General features: G+C 39.8%; 1 protein-coding gene across 2 annotated transcripts in view; it reads left to right on the top strand.

Moving 5' to 3' along the window:
• Positions 1-20,184, top strand: part of PRKG1 (protein kinase cGMP-dependent 1) — a 1,170,280-nt gene that overhangs the window by 918,949 nt on the left and 231,147 nt on the right. The gene's annotated exons all lie outside the window — the stretch shown is intronic.

Below are 20,184 nucleotides of genomic sequence, written 5' to 3'. Positions count from 1 at the left end.
CTAGTTAATGTATGGACAAAACAAATGAATAAAGCATCGTTTTCACTATCTGTTACATTTTAGGAGCTTTGTGGATAGACCATATCCACAGAGTACTGTATTAAACACTCAGGTATGGTCAACTATTCCTCTAAATTAGTTGCAATTACCTCATCGACTTCAGCATATCCCTTTTCTAAGTGAAGTTACCTCCCCAGTGTAGGAACTACTCATATGCCAGGAGTTTCTTTTATACCTTCAGAATCTCTGGATTTGTAAACTCCTTGTGGGCTGGAGTTTACAAATCCAGAGATTCTGAAGGTATAAAAGTGGGCTGGGATCATGTCAACCAACTCTATAGGGTTACATTTCCCAAGTGCTTAGTACAATGATTTGCACACAGTAAGCGCTCCAATAAGTACCACTGTTTGAAAGATCAGTTCTAGATAGTCACTAACCAAAATGGCTCTCACAATCTAAAAAGTACAGAGAGTAGATATATGTCCATTTTAGAGATGAAGAAACTGATACCCAGGGAGGTTAAGTGACTTGTTTTAGGTCATTCAACAGATCAGTGGCAGTGTTCTCACTACTCTCCCTATCTTTCCCTATCCACTAACCCGTATTGCCTCATCCTAACTAATATTCAAAATAAGCTCTAATTTTACACCTTTAATTCTACATTCCTGAATAACAAGACAATCTGTTCTGCATGTTTGGTACTCAGGGGCTTTTGGAGAATGAGACAATGATGGTAATCTGTAAGAGATTTTAGCAAAAAATATTGCAAAGCAGTTTATAATCTTCCACATATTTAATTGTATTAAAGTGCTTACTATGTGCCAGGCAATGTACTAAGCAGATACAAAATGATCAGGTCCTTGCCCAACATGGGGTTCACAGTCTTAATTGCCATTTTACAGATAAGGTAACTGAGGCAAAGGAAAGTTAAGTGACTTACTCAAGGTCACAAAGCAGGCAAGTGACAGAGCTGGGATTAGAACCCAGGTCCTCTGATACCCAGGCCCATGCTCTATCCACTAACTACTGTACTTCCCAAGCACATTTCTACTTGTAAATGTGTTTCCAGAGGATTATAACTAACAAAGAAATACATTTATACTTTTGTTTAAATTTTACATTTTCAAGTCACTTTTTCTGTCTTGCTTACTTTGTTTCTTGGCTTTATGGACCTTTTTGATCCAGTTCCTTGAACTTCATTGTTTTCATGACTTCCCATAAATCATTTCAAATCATCTGTGCTGCTGCCTCAATTCTTCCCATCTAAACAGCCTGAAAATTGATGTTGCAAAAGGCTGAAAAGCCTTTCTGAGCAGCTGCATATCCCTTTGGGTAATAGTTTTGCTTGTATGGAAACCATATCATTTTTACCCTTGGAACATGAATTTCACAGACGCATTCCCCAAGTTGAAAAAGGGTGCAGTGATTTCTGTTATAGCTTTCCCACAGGTAAAAAACATGCACCCACTGGGAATATGTATTTGGAAGTCTTTCTAAAGGCATTTTAAAGTACATCTGTGATTTGACCAAATGGAAAGGCTTTCTAGAGCCCACTTTGGTGCATAAAATAGGTTTTTAACTCTGCAGTGCAGTACAGACAATTCTATTTTTTGAGGAAATATATTCACTCCAAGTATCTTGCCATTCATTTTGTGTATATATATATATAGAAAAAAAGTTTAAAAGGCATTTAAAAAGTTCAGTGTTCATTTTATAATAATAATGACAATAGATCTTCTTGAGGGATAGGGACTGTGTCCAACCTGATTATCTTATATTTAACCCAGTGATAAATACAGTCTTTGGCACATGGTTAGCATTCAACAGATACAGTAGTGATAGTGGTAGGTATTTTAAATGCACAGACACCTGTAAAACTAAAGGAAGGATTAATTAGAAGCAAAATGCTGATCTAAACACTCTCTCAGTGGAATTAGCAATGGAAAGAAGAAATGCAATGTAACTATTTTAAGAAATGCCTCTAGATTAAAATAATTAATTTCATTACTTTGAACAAAATAAATCAGATAATTCAAAAACTATGATAAAATTTAAGACATCATATTTTAATTATATACAAGATCCAGTAAGAACCATATGCACTGAATAGCTTTTGCTAATATATATTATTCAATATTGTTAATATATATTTATGTATATATTTATATATCTGACCCTCCAATTCACTTGCCATTTAATGGTTGTGCTTTTGTTTTTAATCACATGAGATGGCTTTTTCTTTCTTACTAAAGTATATTTTGTTGAAGTAGGCAAGCTGAAACTGTTTTCATTTATAAACTAAGTCTGGTTTAATGTAAGCTATAAATCACCCTTGAAAATAGTTCATTTCCTTTATGTCAACAACAAAATCAGTTTACTTTTATGGTAATGATCAAGATAACTGATTCTATTTTCTTAGGTAAATGCTTCTTTGGCTAAGTAGTCTTCATTCATTTCACTGTTGATGTAGTTTAATTTAGAAATCCCCTATAATAAATGTAGAAGGGAAACAAATCTTAGGTCATAGTGTTTGGAAGTTAACTTGATTAGTGCCAGGTGTCACTAAGTGTCATTAGTGCCTGGAGAGATGGGAGGGAGAAATTGTCTAGAACTAAATGTGTGTAAATCAATTCAACAAATTCCAATTGTCTTTCCACCTCAAACCCCAGTTGTTAAAAGGCAACTGATCTTTGAGACAAGACAATAGAATGAGATCATTTTTAAAGAATGCCATGTTTTATTCATTTTTTTTATTTGTTATGGTATTTGTTAAGTGCTTACTATGTGAACAGTGCTTGGCACATAATAAGCATTTAAATACCATTATTATTATTATTGTACTAAGCACTGGAGTAGGACATAATCCCTGTCCCAGGTGGGCTCACAGTCTCAATCCCCATTTTACAGATGAGGGAACTGAGGCATAGAGAAGTGAAGTGACTTACCCAAGGTCACACAGATGACAAGTGGTGGAGCTGGGATTAGAACCCATAACCTTCTGACTTCCAGGCCCATGCTGTATCCACTAGGGCAGGAAAGTAGAATCAGGGTGGCCTAGAGGAAAGAGCATGGGCTTGGAAATCAGAGGGCTTGAGTTCTAATCCTGGCTCTGCTACATATCTGCTGTGTGAGTTTGGGCAATTCACTTAACTTTTCTGTGTCTAGGTTTCCCTCTCTGCACAATGGGAATTCAGTCCCTATTTTCTGTTCTCCCTTCTACACAGACTGTTAGCCCCCACCTGATTATCTTGTAAGTACCTCAGTTCTTGGCACATGGTAAACACTTAACAAATGCCACAATTCATTCATTCAGTCGTATTTTATTGAGCGCTTACTGTGGTATTATCATTATTACTGTTTTTCATAGAAGGAGGCTGTTTGGCATATATGTCAAACCTAAATTAGTTTTCTTGATGAATTAGGCTAAGCATCAAGTCTCAGCTTTTTTTTGGATGTGCAGAGCACTGTAAGAGTAGCATAGGAGAATGCAACCCCAAATATATTAACATAATTTTCTAAAATGCAATAGGATAAGGCATGGCTTAGTGGAAAGAGCACAGGCATGGGTGTCAGAGGATGTGGATTCTAATCCCAGCTCTGCCACTTGTCTGCTGGGTGACCTTGGGCAAGCCACTTAACTTATCTGTGCCTCAGTTACCTCATCTGTAAAAAAGGGATTAAGACTGTGAGCCCCCACGTGGGACAAGCTGATTATCTTGTATCTTCCCCAGCACTTAGAACAGTTCTTGATGCATAGTTCATTCATTCATTCATTCAATAGTATTTATTGAGCGCTTACTATGTGCAGAGCACTATACTAAGCACTTGGAATGTACAAATCGGTAACAGAGACAGTCCCTGCCCTTTGACGGGTTTACAGTCTAATCGCGGGAGATGGACAGACAAGAACAATAGTAAATGCTTAACAAATGCTATTATTATTTAGAATGAACAAAGCAATGTAAAGCAGGGTAATGAGACACAGTGTGATCTAGTGGAAAAAGTGTGGCCCTCGGTGTCACACGACCTGGATTCTAAACCCAGCTCTACCACTTGTCCACTGTCTGACCTTGGACAAATCATTTCACTTCTCGGTGCCTCAGTTACCTCACCTGTAAAATGGAGATTAATTTATTTTCCCTGCGATTTAGAATATGAGCCCCACATGTTCCAACGTGATTACCTCAATTCTGCCCCAGTAATTAGAACAATCCCTTGAACATAGTATAGTAAGCCTTGAACAAATACCGTTAAAAGAAAAAATTCATATATTCTCTCTCTCTCTCTCCCCCTCCCCCCCATCCCATCTCATGGACTCTTCCAGTGAAGGATGAGATTAGGTGCTGAGACAACAGGATCAAGTATTTCATGGAGGAATTGACTTTGGTGATAGTAGTTTGCCCAGCATCACTTACATGCTTTCATCCTTTCCAGTAGTGCTCCTGCTGGGACACATGTTCTCCCTGCTCAGCCCTCAGAAAGGAACTTAATGAATAAAATTGAAGATCTTGGCAAAGAGAAAAAATACTTTCACTGAGGTTAATCTCATAATTAATGATTTAGGAAAAGGTGCAGTCTCTTGTTCCCAGTCCAAATTATTTGGTGTATTTCTTAATTTTCCTCGAGAGCAAGAAAATACACCTCCTGAACAGATAACAAAATATTTAATGATTACATAAATTTCATTTTCTCTGTGATGCCTGCATAATGTTGATATGAAGCTCTATGGTTCTTAGCAAAAATGATCTCTGAATATATTCAGTGGCCTTATTCTTCCCAATGGTGAACAAAATATCAGACTAACCACTGCATGGGATCTTGAAGGTCATTTTTCCATGGCAGAACCAAATCCTCCAAAGGAAGAAGTTTTTGAAATATTGGCATCAACCCCCTCCATTCTGAAATAGTAAATATGAATATCTGGCAAAACATTTAATTAGCATTCAAGAAAATACCCAAGGTGACTTATCAGCTGCAATATCCCTCTTTCATTTATACGGACCTAGACAGTGTCTTGATAATACTCGCTTAATTGAAAACTACTGATATTTAATAGATCATCGGTGATATAAGTGGCCAGACTCATTTTCTTTTGGTAATACATCTTCAGCCACTCAGAAACTTCAAGGCACAAGTGATCTGTGGTGATAGATGCATAGTACACTTGGAAGAAATGGCTTAACTTGGTTAATCTAACCTCCAGTCTCCCTTCTACAGCCTGGCCAACCCAGTGAGCTAGTTAATATCATTGTTTTGGGGTGCAGAGCTAGACTGAGAGTGCTGATTGAAGTAAGCAGATCCTGACCCCGTCATTCCTCCTCCTCACCATCACCAAGCCCTGATTCATTCCAGACAACCCTGTCTTCCCTGCCACTCTCCCCATTTTCTCCCATTTTCCCCCAAGTAATCAGGAAAGAGGAAGAGGTCAGCCTGCTCTTCACCCCACAGTCTTGCTTTCTCAACATTCCTTGCCTGTGAATGTCCAGCTACAAATTTTTCCTTCCCGATATCAGCCCAACAAAATATGCATATATTTTTTTCTTTGTGGATATGGGAAGGGGCAGGGCATACTCCAGAAGTACTCCTCGATATACCACTGGGAATCACCTGTACCACATGAACTGGGAATTGAATGATAATAATTATGGTGATTGTTAAGTGATTAATATAGTGCTTGCTATGTTAAGATGATCAGGTCATCTTAATCTATGTTCTAAGTTATTTCACATCACCAAGACCTGAGGCCAAACTTCTTGGGAAGGTATTTCCACCATCAACATCGACATCATTACCAAGTCCTATATCTTGGAGCCCCAGTCCTGATACCCATGAATCCCTCGAATAAAATTAAGGGAACTTATAGACAGGTCCAAAGACTCTGCACACATGCAATTTCAGGAATCCACAAGGAGCTACAGTTGAAGGGGAAGGGAGAACAGATATTTATAATCCCCATTTTAAAGACAAGGAGACTGAGTTGCAGCAAAGTAACTTACTTGTCCAAGGTCACATAGCAGACAAATGGTGGAACTGGGATTAGAACCCAGGTCCCCAGTCCCCAGACCTCTGCTTTTCCCTCTTGGCTGGAACCAATTCTAATTGCCTCAGAAGAGTTTTCAGTAGTCACCATTGTTGTTTCTGGGATCTCTTGGATGCTAGTAATTATGTTCTCAAATTTCCTTTCTCTCTCTTCTCCTACCAAACCCAGATGGCTGAGGAGTTGGGTTGGATTCCTGAAATTGCATGTGTGCAGAGTCTCAGGACCCATCTAAAAGGTCCCTTGATTTTATTCAAGGGATTCCTGGGTATCAGGTCTGGAGCTCCAAGATGTAGGGCTTGGTAATGATGTTGATGTTGATGGTGGAATTACTGTCCCAAGAGGTTTGGCCTCAGGTCTTGGTGATGTGAAATTACTTAGAACATAGATTAAAATGCACTTTGTCCTCAAGCAAAGAAACAAAGAATGAATCCTGAACTTGGGAGATAAGTGGACACCAATATGGACAGGTTTTGTTGTTTATTAGTTGTCTACTTTCTAGGCTGAATTTCAAACAAGAAACTTGACTTTGAAAATTATATTTACATAAAATACATAATGAGGAAAACTGACATGGAAATTAATGAGAGCTATTAATACCAGAAAATACCTGAACAAAGTGGGTTTTTTGTTCTACATGAGAAAACTAAGTTCACTGTGGGCAGGGTCTGCCTTCTTGATAGTACTGAACTCTCCCAAGAGCTTAGCACAGTGCTTTGCAAACAGTAAGCTCTCAATAAATACCAATGATCGATTGATTGATTTGAAAAAAAAAAAACCACAACTATTTTGTGACTGAATTGGAAGATGCCATTTGTTTCTTGTGTCTGCATTATACACACCATTTTAATACTGTATAAAAATGAATGTGTGTATATGTGAAAATAGAGATACATACATGGTTTTTCTCACCATTTTATATTAATAGGTCATGTTTCATTTGTAAAAGTGTTCTGAATACTTGCTATTGAAAGTAAGTTCGTATCTATCCACTAAAGACTTAGTGGGAAGAGCAGGGGACTGGGAATCCGAGGACCTGGGTTCTAATCCCAGCTCTCCCATTTGTCTGCTGTTTGACCCTGAGGAAGTCACTAACTCCTCTTTTCTTTAGTTTCCTCATTTGTAAAATGGGTATTAAAAATAAATCTCCCTCTTACTTATACTGGAAGCCCCATGTGGGATGATGACTGTGTCTGACCTGATTGATTTGTATCAATCCAGTGTTTAGAACAGAACTTGACATATGCTCAACAAGTACCATAAATATTGATTAATGTGAGCTACACTAATGAATGTTATCCATATTTTCTTGTTGATAAACAGTTTAACACCACTGAATACCACTGTTGTAGTTCCCTCTCTTATTCTCCCTTTAAAAATCATACTTTCCTGCTAATGCCCCATTCATGTCTCATGAAGCTGTGATGTGATAGGCATTGCTTTGATGCTGGTGGTTTGGTTATGTTCTAGAAGCTTATTGTTGTGACCCTATTTCTCTATTTAATGTTCAATATGGCATAGGTAGCCAGGACATCTTCAGGAAAGTCACTTAAGGCAAGTCACTTGAATTCTCTTCTTCAGTTACCTCACCTGAAAAATAGGATTAGGACTGTGAGCCCATGTGGGACGGTGTCCAACCTGATTACCTTGTATCTCCCCAGCACTTAGAACGGTGCCTGACACATAGTAAGCACTTAAGAAATACCAGACAACTCCCTCCTCAAATAATAATAATAATAATGTTGGTATTTGTTAAGCACTTACTATGTGCAGAGCACTGTTCTAAGTGCTGGGGGTAGATACAGGGTAATTAGGTTGTCCCCCGTGGGGGTCATAGTTAATCCCCATTTTACAGATGAGGTAACTGAGGCACAGAGAAGTTAAGTGACTTGCCCACAGTCACACAGCTGACAAGTGGAGTCATACAGCTGACAAGTGGCAGAGCAGGGATTCGAACCCATGACCTCTGACTCCCAAGTCCGGGCTCTTTCCACTGAGCCATGCTGCTTCTCATATAACACCCTGTTACCCCACTCTCTCCATCCGTTGCCCCTAATGACCTGGCTACATACTTTATTGAAAAAAATGGAACTGTCTCCCTAAAATCTCCCCTGCTCCTCTTCAGTCCCTCCTTCCTTCTGTCCCTTTTTCAGCTCTCTCATCTTTCCCAGGAATATCTCAAGAGGCGGTCTCCTGCCTTCTCTCAAAATCCACCTTGTCCACTTGTGCATCTGATTCCATCCCTTTGCACATATCAAAACACTTGCTCCCTCCCTTCTCCTCTCCTTGACAATTATCTTCATTTGTTCATTCGCCAGTGGCCTCTCCCCAGGAATTCCAACATGTTCATGGCTCCCTTATTCTTAAAATAATAAAAAAAAAACCTATTCTTGACCCCCATGGCTCCCTAAAGCTATTGCCCCATCACCCGCCAACCATTCCTCTCCAAACTCCTTGAGTTAGTTGTCTATGCCTGCTGTTTCAAATTCCTCTCCTCCACTTCTCTCCTTGAACCTCTCTAATCTGGTATTCATCCCCTTCACTTCACAGAAACTGCCCTCTCAAAGGTCAAAAATGTTCTCCCTCTAGGCAAATTCAGTGACTAATCCATGCTAATCCTCCTCAACCTCTCAGCTGCCCTCAACACTGTCAGCCACCTCCTTCTCTTGGAAACATTATCCAACCTAGGGTTCACTGACACTGTCCCCTCCTGGCTCTCCTCCTATCTTTATGGCCGCTCATTCTCAGTCTCTTTTGTGGGATCTTCCTCAGCCTCCCACCCCCTAACTGTGGGTGTCTCTCAAGGTTCATTTATGGGTCTCCTTTTATTCTGCATCTACACCTACTCCCTTGGATAACTCATTTGCTCCCTCGGTTTCAACTACCACCTCTATGTGGATTATTTCCAAATGTACATCTCCAGCGCTGATCCACTTCCAGTCCTGATCTCTCGTGCTCTATGCAGTCTCACATTTCCTCCTATCTTCAAGACTAAGACTAAGACAAGACTAAGACTAAGTCTCTTTTAGACTTACTGTCTAAAAGAGAACTCCTTGTCATTCTAACCTAACCCTGTCTTTCCCTGACTTTCTGATCACTTTAGAAACCACCACCATCCTTCCTGTCTCACTAGCCTCTAACTTGGTGTTATCCTTGACGTCTCTCACTCATTCGATCCACATATTCAATCTATCACTAAATCTTGTCAGTTTAACCTTCGCAGTGTTGCTAAAATCCATCCTTTCCTCTCCATCCAAAATACTACCACATTAATCCAACCTCCTTTCCTGACCTCCCTGCCTCCTGTCTCTCCCTACTCCAGTCCATTCATTACTCTGCTGCCTGGATCATTTTTCTTCAGAAATATTCAGTCAATGTTTCCCACTCCTCAAGAACCTCTAGTGGTTGTCTGTCCACCTCTGCATCAAACAGAAACTCCTTACCATTGACTTTAAAGTATTCAAACACCTTGCCTTCTCCTACCTCATCTTGTTCTTCTTATACTACAACCCTACCACACTAATGCCAACCTACTCACCGTACCTTGATCTAGCTCATCACCTACTTCTTCCCACATCCTGCCTCTGGCCTGGAATGCCCTCCCTTTTCATATCCGACAATTACTAGCCTTATCTTCAAAGCCTTCTTGAAGGCACATCTACTCCAAGAGGCCTTTCCGTATTAAGCCCTCATTTCCTCTTTTCCCACTCCCTCTGCATGACCCTGACTTGTTCCCTTTATTGATCCACCACCCTGAAAACTGTGCTGGACTCTCGGGTGTGACTTGGCTCCAGCACTCTCTCAGTAACATCCAACCTGCTCCACATCACCCTGATCCTGGCTTCTCACAGTTTCTCATAACCCTTTTACCAGGTTTTGTTAGTGGTATAAGGACTCAACAGGCAGGTTTTCCCACCAGTCAGAACCAATCACAGGAGGTGGTGGGAGGGCTGATTATAAACCATTATTCATTCTTTCATTCTCTGTGGGAGTCATAGATAAGTGAGCCTCAGATTTATTGTTCCCCTTAGATTATTACTTCTAAGTCTACTGTACTCTCCCAGAGGCTTAATATAGTGATCTACACAAAGCAGGCTCAGGAAATACTAATGTTTGACACACAGGAATTCTTATGTAGTGTGTTCTAGAACTTACACACAGGAACATTTGCAGATAACTGTGACTCATTTTCAAAATTAGGAAAGCACTATGGACCGATAAACAACCTCGAGAAGTCCAAGGTTATATAATAGCTTGCACCTGGCATTCATTAATTCCTCCATTACTGTTTATTGAGAGTACACTATTAGCCAAGTATTCTATTAAGGAGCATACCGTAGGAATAATATACAGAGTTTTGTCCTTGAGAAGCAACTAGATGTATGAAAAGTTTGCAAACTAATGGCAGACCCTACGTACACCCAGGAATTTCCATTAGCAGCACAAAGCAGAATGCAATGATTGAATTTTGTTTTCTAAATAAATAAATAATATTTATTGAGCACTTAATATATGCAGGACACTGCACTAAGTGCTTGGGAGAGCATGGGACAACAATAAAACAGACACATTCCCTTCCCACATTGAGTTTACAGTCCAGAGGGGGATATAGACATTAATGAAAATAAATAAATTATGTATATACATACATATATACATGCATAAGTGCTGTGGGGTTGGGATGGTTGGTGGTGAATAAAGAAGGCATATCAGGGTCATGTAGAGGAAGTGGCGAAAGATAAAATGAGGGCTTAGTCATGGAAGGCCTCTTGGAGGAGATATGCCTTCAATAAGATTTTGAAGGTGAGGAGAGTAATTGTCTGTCAGATATTAAAAGGGAGGGCAGTCCAGGCCAGAGGCAGGATGTGGAGGAGAGGACAGTGGCTAGATAGACAAGATTGAGGTACAGTGAGTAGGTTGGCATTAAAGCAGCTGGGTTGTAATAGGAGAGTAACAAGATGAGGTAGAAGGAAGCAAGATGATTAAGTGCTTTAAAGTCAATGGTAAGAAGTTTCTGTTTGTTGCAGGGACAGAAGGGCAACCACTAAAGGTTCTTGAGGAGTGGGGAATCATGGATTGATAGCATTACGACAGTGGAGGCTCCCTGCACTCCACTTCGCCTTGCTGAGGGTTGTTACCGTTGTATCTTCCTTAGACTGGTCAGAGGCCTGGCTCTTTCTTCAGCTCCATGGAGTTGGGAAGTGAGAGAGGAGGGGGTCTGGGCAAGAGAAGCTTCCTTCCACACAGTGGCTCCAGTGAAGTGCCTCCAGAGAAAAGTGAACCAGCATATATGGCAGCTTTTTTCCTCCTTCCTGAGTGCAAGCAAATCCTTTGGAAAATATGGGGTGCGCCGCTCTGAAACCCTAACAACCTGGCTGTGAGGGATCCCATCTGCCTCCCCTCCCTTCACCCAGTCCTGCCTCTCTTGCCTAGCAATACTGAAACTAAGCCTTCGTACAATTGAGAAATCAATCAATCTAATGTATTGACTGCTTACCGTATGCAAATCACAGTACTAAGTGCTTGGGAGAATACAATATAACAGTCAGTAGAGACCTTCCCTTCCCATACGAGATTATGATTTAGAGGGTGAGACAGATATTAATATAAATAAATACATTATAGATATACACATGAGTGCTATGAGTCTGAGGAAGTGGTGAATAAAGAGTGCAAATCCAAGTGCAAGAAGTACACAGAAGAGAGTGGGAGAACAGGATCTAGTCAGAGAAGGCTTTGAGGGTGGGGAGAGAGAAGAGGAAGGACATTCCCGGACAGAGGTAGAATGCTGGTGAGAGGTCAGCAGGAAGATAGATGGGTTCGAGGAACAGGAGGTAGGTTGGCATTAGAGGAGTGAGGTGTGTGGGCTGGGTTATAGTAGAAAATCAGGGAGGTAATATAGGAGGGGGTAATGTTATTGATTGATTTAAAGCTGATGGCAAGGAGTTTCTATTTGATGTGGATGTTGGTGGGTGACCACTGGAGGTTCTTGAAAAATGGGGAAAGATATTAAAAAGTTTTAAAGAAAAATGATTTGGACAGCAGAGTGAAATATGGACTGGAATGGAGAGAAACAGGAGGCAGGGAGGTCAGCAAGGAGAAAGAATAGTGACCTTGTAAAACTACCTCAAAAACAGTCAATCTTTGGAGAATTCACCAAGCAGCAGGATTTCTGCCCATTAAATCAGATCGGTTTCATGATACCATAATCCATACACTTTGGGATTTGACTGTTTTGCAAGGAGACAGACAAACTAAGGGAAATTTGTTTGAAAACAATGAAACATAAGGTTGTTTTAATGTACTCAGACCATTGTTCCTTTCTTTTCCAATTTTATTTTGGTATGAACATTTCACATATTGGACATTGAAAACACCTATGTTGGAGAGCTAATATTTAGTCCACTGAAAAAGAGTTCTAAATTTTCACTTAATCCATTGATACTGAAGTTTTAGAAAAAATGTAATCTCAAATTACTTTTTATTTATGTTTAGAATCTTCATTTCTCGTGTAAAAGAGAAAGAGATCCTTTTGATTGTGGGCCACTAATGGAGAGAAGAGAGTATGTAAAGAGAGTGTGCAAAACACATTCCAGGGTGTCTGTCCATGCCTGGATCTGAAACAGCACATACTTCCTTCCAATATCTCAACAGAGGTCATTAGGTTAAAAGCTGCTAAGGCATACCCTGGAAAGAAAAGCTTTATATTGTGGTTGGCTATATTGTGATTGGCTAATTTGGCATAGTGGATAGAGCACGGGTCTGGGAGTCAGAAGATCATGGGTTTTAATCACAGCTCCACCTCTTGCCTTCTGTGTGACCTTGGGAAAGTCACATCATTTCTCTGTGCCTAAGTTACTTCATCTGTAAAATGGGGATGGAGGCTGTGAGCCCCACTTGGGACAGGGACTGTGTCCAACCCAATTTGCTTATATCCACCCCAGCGCTTTATATGGTGCTTGGCAAATAGTAAGTGTTTAACAATTACCACAAAAATTACAAAACTTTAATTCATCTCAGTTACTAGGCACATTGGTATAATTGTAATTTGAATGGCGATTGAAGAACCGGTTGAGCCTTCTTAATAAGGTGTCCTTTTTGCCAGACAGCTCTCACACAGTTTCAAAAAGTCTCACAAGGATGATTGCCTGAGATCCAGTTGTTTCAAATGTATTATTTAACCTGTTTCTGTAGGCCAAAGTTTCTTCCTTATGAGGGATGATTTTCCAAAGTAGTCTAAAAATGGATACCTTTAAAGCCTCCACTTTTATTTATTTTTCAGTAGTATTTGTTAAGCACTTATTTTGTGCCAGGCACTGGAATAAGCGATGGGAAAGATACAAGATAAGCAGGTCGGTTACAGTCCCCCTCTCACATGGGGCTCACAGTTTTAATCCCCCTTTTACAGATGAGGTAATGGAGGCATAGAGAAGTTAAGTGTCTTGCCCAAGGTCACACAGCAGACAAATGGCAGAGTCACAATTAGAACCCAGATTCTTCTGACTCCCAGGCCTATGTTCTACGCTGCTTCTCCAATATACTTTTGAGAATTTACGGGAAAATAATAACAACCCATTCTCCCAACCCAGCCCTCCCATCCTCAATTCTCATAGATTTGGTGACTTTCCTGATCCCTTTGCCACACCCTGGAGTCAGTGGCTGCTATGTCTCCCCATATGCTAGATCTCTTCTTTTAGCTCACTGTAGAGAAGGAATGTGTGAGTTTATTGTTGCATTGTACTCTCCCAAATGTTTAGTACAGTGCTCTGCACTCAGTAAGCACTCAATAAATACGTTTGAATGAATGAACTTTATTGTTTTCTTCAGCTGGAATGCTACTGGACTCCTTCCTGGCCATTGCTCCTCTTGGGAGTCCTCACCTTCTGTTGCTACAAGTCAGGAGGCCAGGGTTGGCCTGGCACAGGATCGGGAAAAGAAGGTGGCGATGGAAGGGGAGGAAAGAGTCAAGGAGATAAACACTGCCTTACCCCTCTTTCTCCAAATCTCACTTTGGTCTGACCCCACCCTTGCAGTCTCAGAAAGTAGGGCAGCAGGACATGAGGCAGATGGATGGTGGTTGAGGCCAAAGTAGTAGTGAGCCTCCAATGGGACACATCAGTATTTTAGCTGTAGAAAAAAAAATTACTAAAATTTGCAAGAATAGCAACAGAATAATAATGGCATTTGTTAAGCACTTACTATGTGTTAAGGTCTAGGATAGATATGAAATAATCAAGTGCCATATAGGGCTCACATTCTAAGTAGGAGAGAGAACAGGTAAATCCACACTTTGCAAATGAGAGAACTGAGGCATGGAGGAGTTAAGTAATTTGCCCATGATCACACAACAGGTTCTGGTGGAGTTGGCAATAGAACCTCTGATTCCCGGCTGTTAGACCAAGCTGCTTTTTGAAGGGAGAAAGGAGCAGACCTCCAGAAGGAATAGGTGGGTTGGACATGGGGTTAAGGATAAGTGCCTTGGAAGGGGTGGGGCCAGCTTTATGCACCTTGGCAGAAATGCAGTTATATATGTAACTTCTGAGATTTCCGGGGCAGAAAAAATCACTGTTCTGATTCTCAGCGACATTTCACTGCACTAGAAACCTAGAGGAGGGAACTTTCTCTAAGAGAGTTGTGTAAGGAAGACCCAATGCAATTTGCTTCAAAGCACTGTGAGGAATATAAAGGATTAAATACATGACTAATCATCTATTATTGTTTTTCTTTAGTAAATGTCCTGTCCAAATAAAGCATTGATGAGTATAACTTCTTTTGCAAAGATAACAATTACACATTGGGCAATTTTATTACATCCACTAGGCCATCAGAAAAATGAACAGCAGTTAGTTGGTAAAACAGATGAATTTGGGAGAAATGTTTTTTTTTCTTCAAATACCCCTAAAAATCCCAAGTATGAGTACACAGTGTGAAATGAAAAAGTTCAAAATCCAGCATTTTTCTGTCTTTTTATGGAACTCAGTTATTACTGAAATCTCAGTATAGCCAGGCCAACGTTTGTCTCATTATTCAATAACACCAAGCTACAGTGAAGGCATCCACGAAAGTGAAGCTTATATTCTTGTTTCTGGTTAATATTCATTACTGTTTAGTCAACTTTTGACAGAAAATATTAAGAACTAAATTATTATATTTCATGAGTTGGAGGGCTCAAACCATAATTTTCTGTTGTCTTGAACAAGTTCATTTAGTTTAAGTGCTAAAGATTATAATAACACATCATGGGGAATCTGAACAATTTACATATTAAATAAGTGTTTCCAGTGAACACAGCAACTATTAAAACAATTATGAAAATTATTGGATTGAATTAATGATCATGTTTATAGACCGTGTCCTAAAGCAAACCCTGACCTTTTTATGAGGTCATTTCTTTGCATGTTTCATTTGTTATGCCTAAAAGCACTCAATGAATTTGATGGAGAATCATCCAAGGAAGGGACTTTCCATGCCTAAAATGTCCTCCCTTTTCCACTTTCCTCTTATATGGAAGCCTTTCCCATTGCTCAAGTCACACCATCTACCACAGCCTTCCAAATGCATCTGTACCTAATGATAATAATAATCATAATAATAATAGTAATGGTATTTAAGTGCTTATTATGTGTTAAGCACTGTTCCACGCACAGGGGCAAATACAAGCTAATCAGGTTGAACACAGTCCCTGTCTCACATGGAGCTCACAATACTTTAGGTATATTGTTGACTTGTCTTTTTCCCACTACAGGTCTCCCTCTTCTCCTTTAAAATCTAGCCTCCTAAAGAGCAGAAATTTATTGTGTCTTTTTCTTATGGTATTTGTTAAATGCTCACTATGTTCCAAATATTGTATTAAGCAATGGGGCAGATGCAAGATAATCGTTTGGACCCATGAGGTTCATAGTCTTAAACCCCATTTTACAGAAAAGGTAACTGAAGCCCAGAAAACTTAAGTAACCTGCCCAAGGTCACACAGCAGGCAATTTCCCTTTAGCACTGATTATTGCAGAGTGCACAAGGTATATGCCAAACAAATTGGATTACTAATATGATTAATGGGAGGACTTAAATATTATTTTTACTTAGTATTGTAAGTAGATAATACCTTAAGCATCCTGAAAATGTTTGCATTAGCCTTTATGTCACTTGGGGCCTGTTTGATGGCAGGTTCTTCCTCTAATCCAGAGTATGTAATAAAGAACAATCTCAGTTTTATGAGCTTTTGCCAAAACTGTGAGGTAGAAGTATTAAGCTTCCTTTCCTGGTTTGTAATACCAGGTCAATAATGATCTCCTTTTTCATTCTTAGGATGAGACAAATAGAATCAGCACCAATGTGACTAAGTTTAGAGACACTTGTCTTACAACAAATTACTAAACTGACTTTTATGTAAAGAACATTAAGTATCTAGGATTTTTTATAGGGATTTTCAAAATGATGTTGTGCTGTTTTCCCTTTTTTTTTGTTATGAATGTCTGGGTAGCCTGGAATTCTGATTTTAGGTTATGTAGACCCAAGAAAAAGATCCTAAAATAAACTAAAACTGGATCATCTTGATATTCAGACAAAAACTGCTTTCTCCAAAGCATATAGATAAATGGACATTAAAAAAATTTTATGTTGAATCTGAATTATATATTGTACCTGTTAGTATGGATCAAGCTTCTGAGCTAGGCCTCACATTACCACAACTCCAGATTCTTAGTGGAGTTTTCAAGGCCAAACTGCTACCCCATCTGACTTCACAAAGTTATTGCTCAGCCCAGACTCCCTCATGTTTACTGAGTCACACCTTTTCAAGGTGCAAAGCCTCAACAAAACTGATTTTATTGATTTTAGTTATGAAAATACTTAGAAATATCATCTGAGTTGAAACATGGTCAGAGACCATAGCGTTCTTTTATGCAGTATAAAATATGATATCCGTCCCAGAAACCTGGAGTACACTGCTACCTGGGGGGCCGTTAAAATATTTCTGTTACCAAATAAATGATTCTGGAAGCCAAGGCTTTTTTTTTTTTTATAAAAGTGAACTCCTCCATGCCAACCTCTAAATGTCAGATGTTGAGAGGCCTTCCAGTTTTGCTAGAATAAGCAAATTTATTTGCATTGTCCAAGTCCAAACATATTTACTGTTCTAGTCACTTCATCATCATTTATGGATGCTTTAGAAAAATGGTTAAATACTGATAGTGATTCATTTGGGTTATTATTAGGATGTGATGTCTCAGTAGTCAAAAATCATTCATTGGAAGGAGAGTAAAATAGTCCATTAATTATGAAACACTACTCCGTGCCTCATGGAAAAATATCTTGTTGGGAAAAAGGTTCAGAAGGATGCTTTCCCTATCTCTCCTAGCATTTGAAAAAGGTTTGCCTGTGTCTTACTTCTTTTTCCCCAGGTTTATTAACTTCATTCTCTCTGGGTTCGTACCAAATCTTTTTTTGTTTGTTTGTTTATTTGGTTTTTCAACCCTTTTTGTCTTTCCCAATCCTCAGTTTAAAGTCCTCCCTCTCTTCTCTTCCATATGGTGAAGCTACCTGTAGAAGTTTGACTCTCAATCACAAACAGTGCAAATGAATGCAGCCTTCCTCTCATCTTCTCTTTCTTCCTTCCAAAAATCTATTAGTTGATTATGGAGATATGGGAACTCTGTCTTCAGCTATTCTCATGAACAGGTCTGTAAAAGTGAATGAGTTGTCAGCCAGGTAAGAGAGATCTGTCTGTTAGGGGACCAGATATCAGCAGGAAAACCTTCTCATGGGGCCACATCAAGGCCTCTTTGGACGCATGGCTAGTTCTTTTTATGAAGCTACTTACAAGATGAGCAATACAATTAGCATCATATGTAGAGCTTTATATAGATTATAAGCCACATATGGGACAGGGACAGTGTTTGACCTGATTAATGTGGATTTACCCCAATGCTTAGAACAGTGCTTGACACATAATAAGTGCTTACATACAATAATAATAATAATAATAAAGTGAGGAAATGAACCAATTACATAGCACTGCACAAAGTGAGCTTCTGGGAGTCTTGGATTTCCATGCATGGTCAGTGGGTAGCCAGGACTGATTTCCTTTTGAAGCAGCGTGGCGCAGTGGAAAGAGCACGGGCTTTGGAGTCAGGGCTCATGAGTTCGAATCCCAGCTCTGCCACTTGTCGGCTGTGTGACTGTGGGCAAGTCACTTAACTTCTCTGTGCGTCAGTTCCCTCATCTGTAAAATGGGGATTAAGACTGTGAGCCCCACATGGGACAACCTGATTCCCCTATGTCTACCCCAGCGCTTAGAACAGTGCTCGGCACATAGTAAGCGCTTAACAAATACCAACATTATTATTATCTTGTTGGGGGATCAGGGAGGGGAGTAGGAGCCAGGTGGATCTCTGTCACATTGAGGAAGAAAGGGAGAAGCTTGAGTGCTGTTCTGTCTCTGTCATGATTGAATGGCATTTCTTGACCTACCCCTTCTCCTCCCCCCTCTCTCTTCATGCATTATCCCTTGGCTTCCTTCTGAAATTGGAAAACACATCACTATAGAGCACAGACCTGGGAAACTGAATGACCTGGGTTCTAATCCTAACTTCACCACTTCTCTGCTGTGTGAGTTTGGTCAAGTCATTTCACTTCTCTGTGTCACAGTTACCTCATTTGTAAAATGGAGATTAAGACAGTAAGCCTCACCTGGGACATGGACTATGTCCAAATTGATTATCTTGTATTTAACCCAACAGAACAGTGTCTGGCACATAGTAAGTGCTTAAGAAATACCGTAAAAGAAAGAGAGAACAATAAAGTGAATCTGTTACTCTATGTGCACCTTTCTGTCTATAGGCTGCAGCTCTCATCAGCTTCAAAACTTTTATGAAAACACACCTCCTCCTGAGCTCCAGGTATTTCAGTGGCAGTGAGAGCACTGTGACAGTGGGACACTGGAGGTGGCAACAGAGGCATGGGGATTCTGGTCCCCAGTGGGTGACAGGAGGCAGTGGTAGAGGAAGGGAATTCAGATCTCTTTACAGGTAGGAGAAAGTGGCTGTGAGGGAGAAAGATGCTGACTTAGTGGCTGTGATATTAATATGTGCAGCATCGCACTGGTCAGTAGTTAAATTTGACTTCTATGAAGCATAAATCAAATGTACCCTCATGGGCAATATTTCTAAATCCAATGCTGGGTGGGAGCTTTCTTAAATCCAGGGTTGCAGCACTATATTCCCAGCTTTAAATTTGGCCATGCACCAGACCTACAAGGAAAACAAAATAGGTATATTTGGACTCTGAAAGAAGGAATTCCCAAGAAGCTGAGTCCCAAGGGATCAAGTCCAGCCCTCACCAAAGAGTAACAATCCACAGTCTCCAAGAAGTCATCAATATGCACTGGATGATTGTCAGGCAATGTGTTTGTGAAAAATAATGGAGATTCATCTGGACTATGTGCTAAGCTATTTGAGTTCTCTTTTGAGATCTTACTTTGAGTTCAGTAACTGACTTCCAACACTAGTCTCTGTTTCATTACCCTTATAGGGAGAAGGTTATTCCCTCAGATTTTTTCAGGGAAGAGATGTGCCTTTTTTTAGATTTACCTCTTCACTCCATGGTAAAACTCCAGAAACCAGAATTAATCTTCTTTCTCCTCCCTCTCATTTTCCCTTTTTTTAATGCTCATGTTCCCTATTTCTGAGCATGTTTATTTGCTTATTATTTGCCAGTGTGGCCACCCTAAGAGCTTTGCAGAAAAACATTTGCTCCTTTCCATCTCCTTAAAGCTTCTTGTCTCAAGGAGATCAAACTCCAGGTGCTCACCAAGATACATATTTCATCTTTAATAGAAGAAAGTCAGTCCTTAAGCCATTATTGTCTTACTTGCCTCAAATCTATCCATTGTAGGGAAAAACGGTCCAATGTCAATTGGTTGTTATGGTGTTGTAACTTTGTTCAATATGATGCTTTTTAAGTTGGAAATTAAATTACAGAAAAGTTTTTCATATGCTTAGTGAAGTACCCATCTGTTTAACTAAAGACAGCTAATTGCATTAATATATTGTTGAGTCACTTAATGGGGTGTAACAGGGATACACCACGTTTCCAGAATGATTCTAGTTCTCTTTAAGCCTTTCTAGGTACCTAACTTGTTTCTCCATGTT

The sequence above is a fragment of the Ornithorhynchus anatinus genome, chromosome 3, assembly GCF_004115215.2.
Source record: "Ornithorhynchus anatinus isolate Pmale09 chromosome 3, mOrnAna1.pri.v4, whole genome shotgun sequence".
NCBI lineage: Eukaryota > Metazoa > Chordata > Mammalia > Monotremata > Ornithorhynchidae > Ornithorhynchus > Ornithorhynchus anatinus.
The sequence above is the reverse complement of the archived record's forward strand: the minus strand, read 5'-3'. Positions and strand labels throughout refer to the sequence as shown.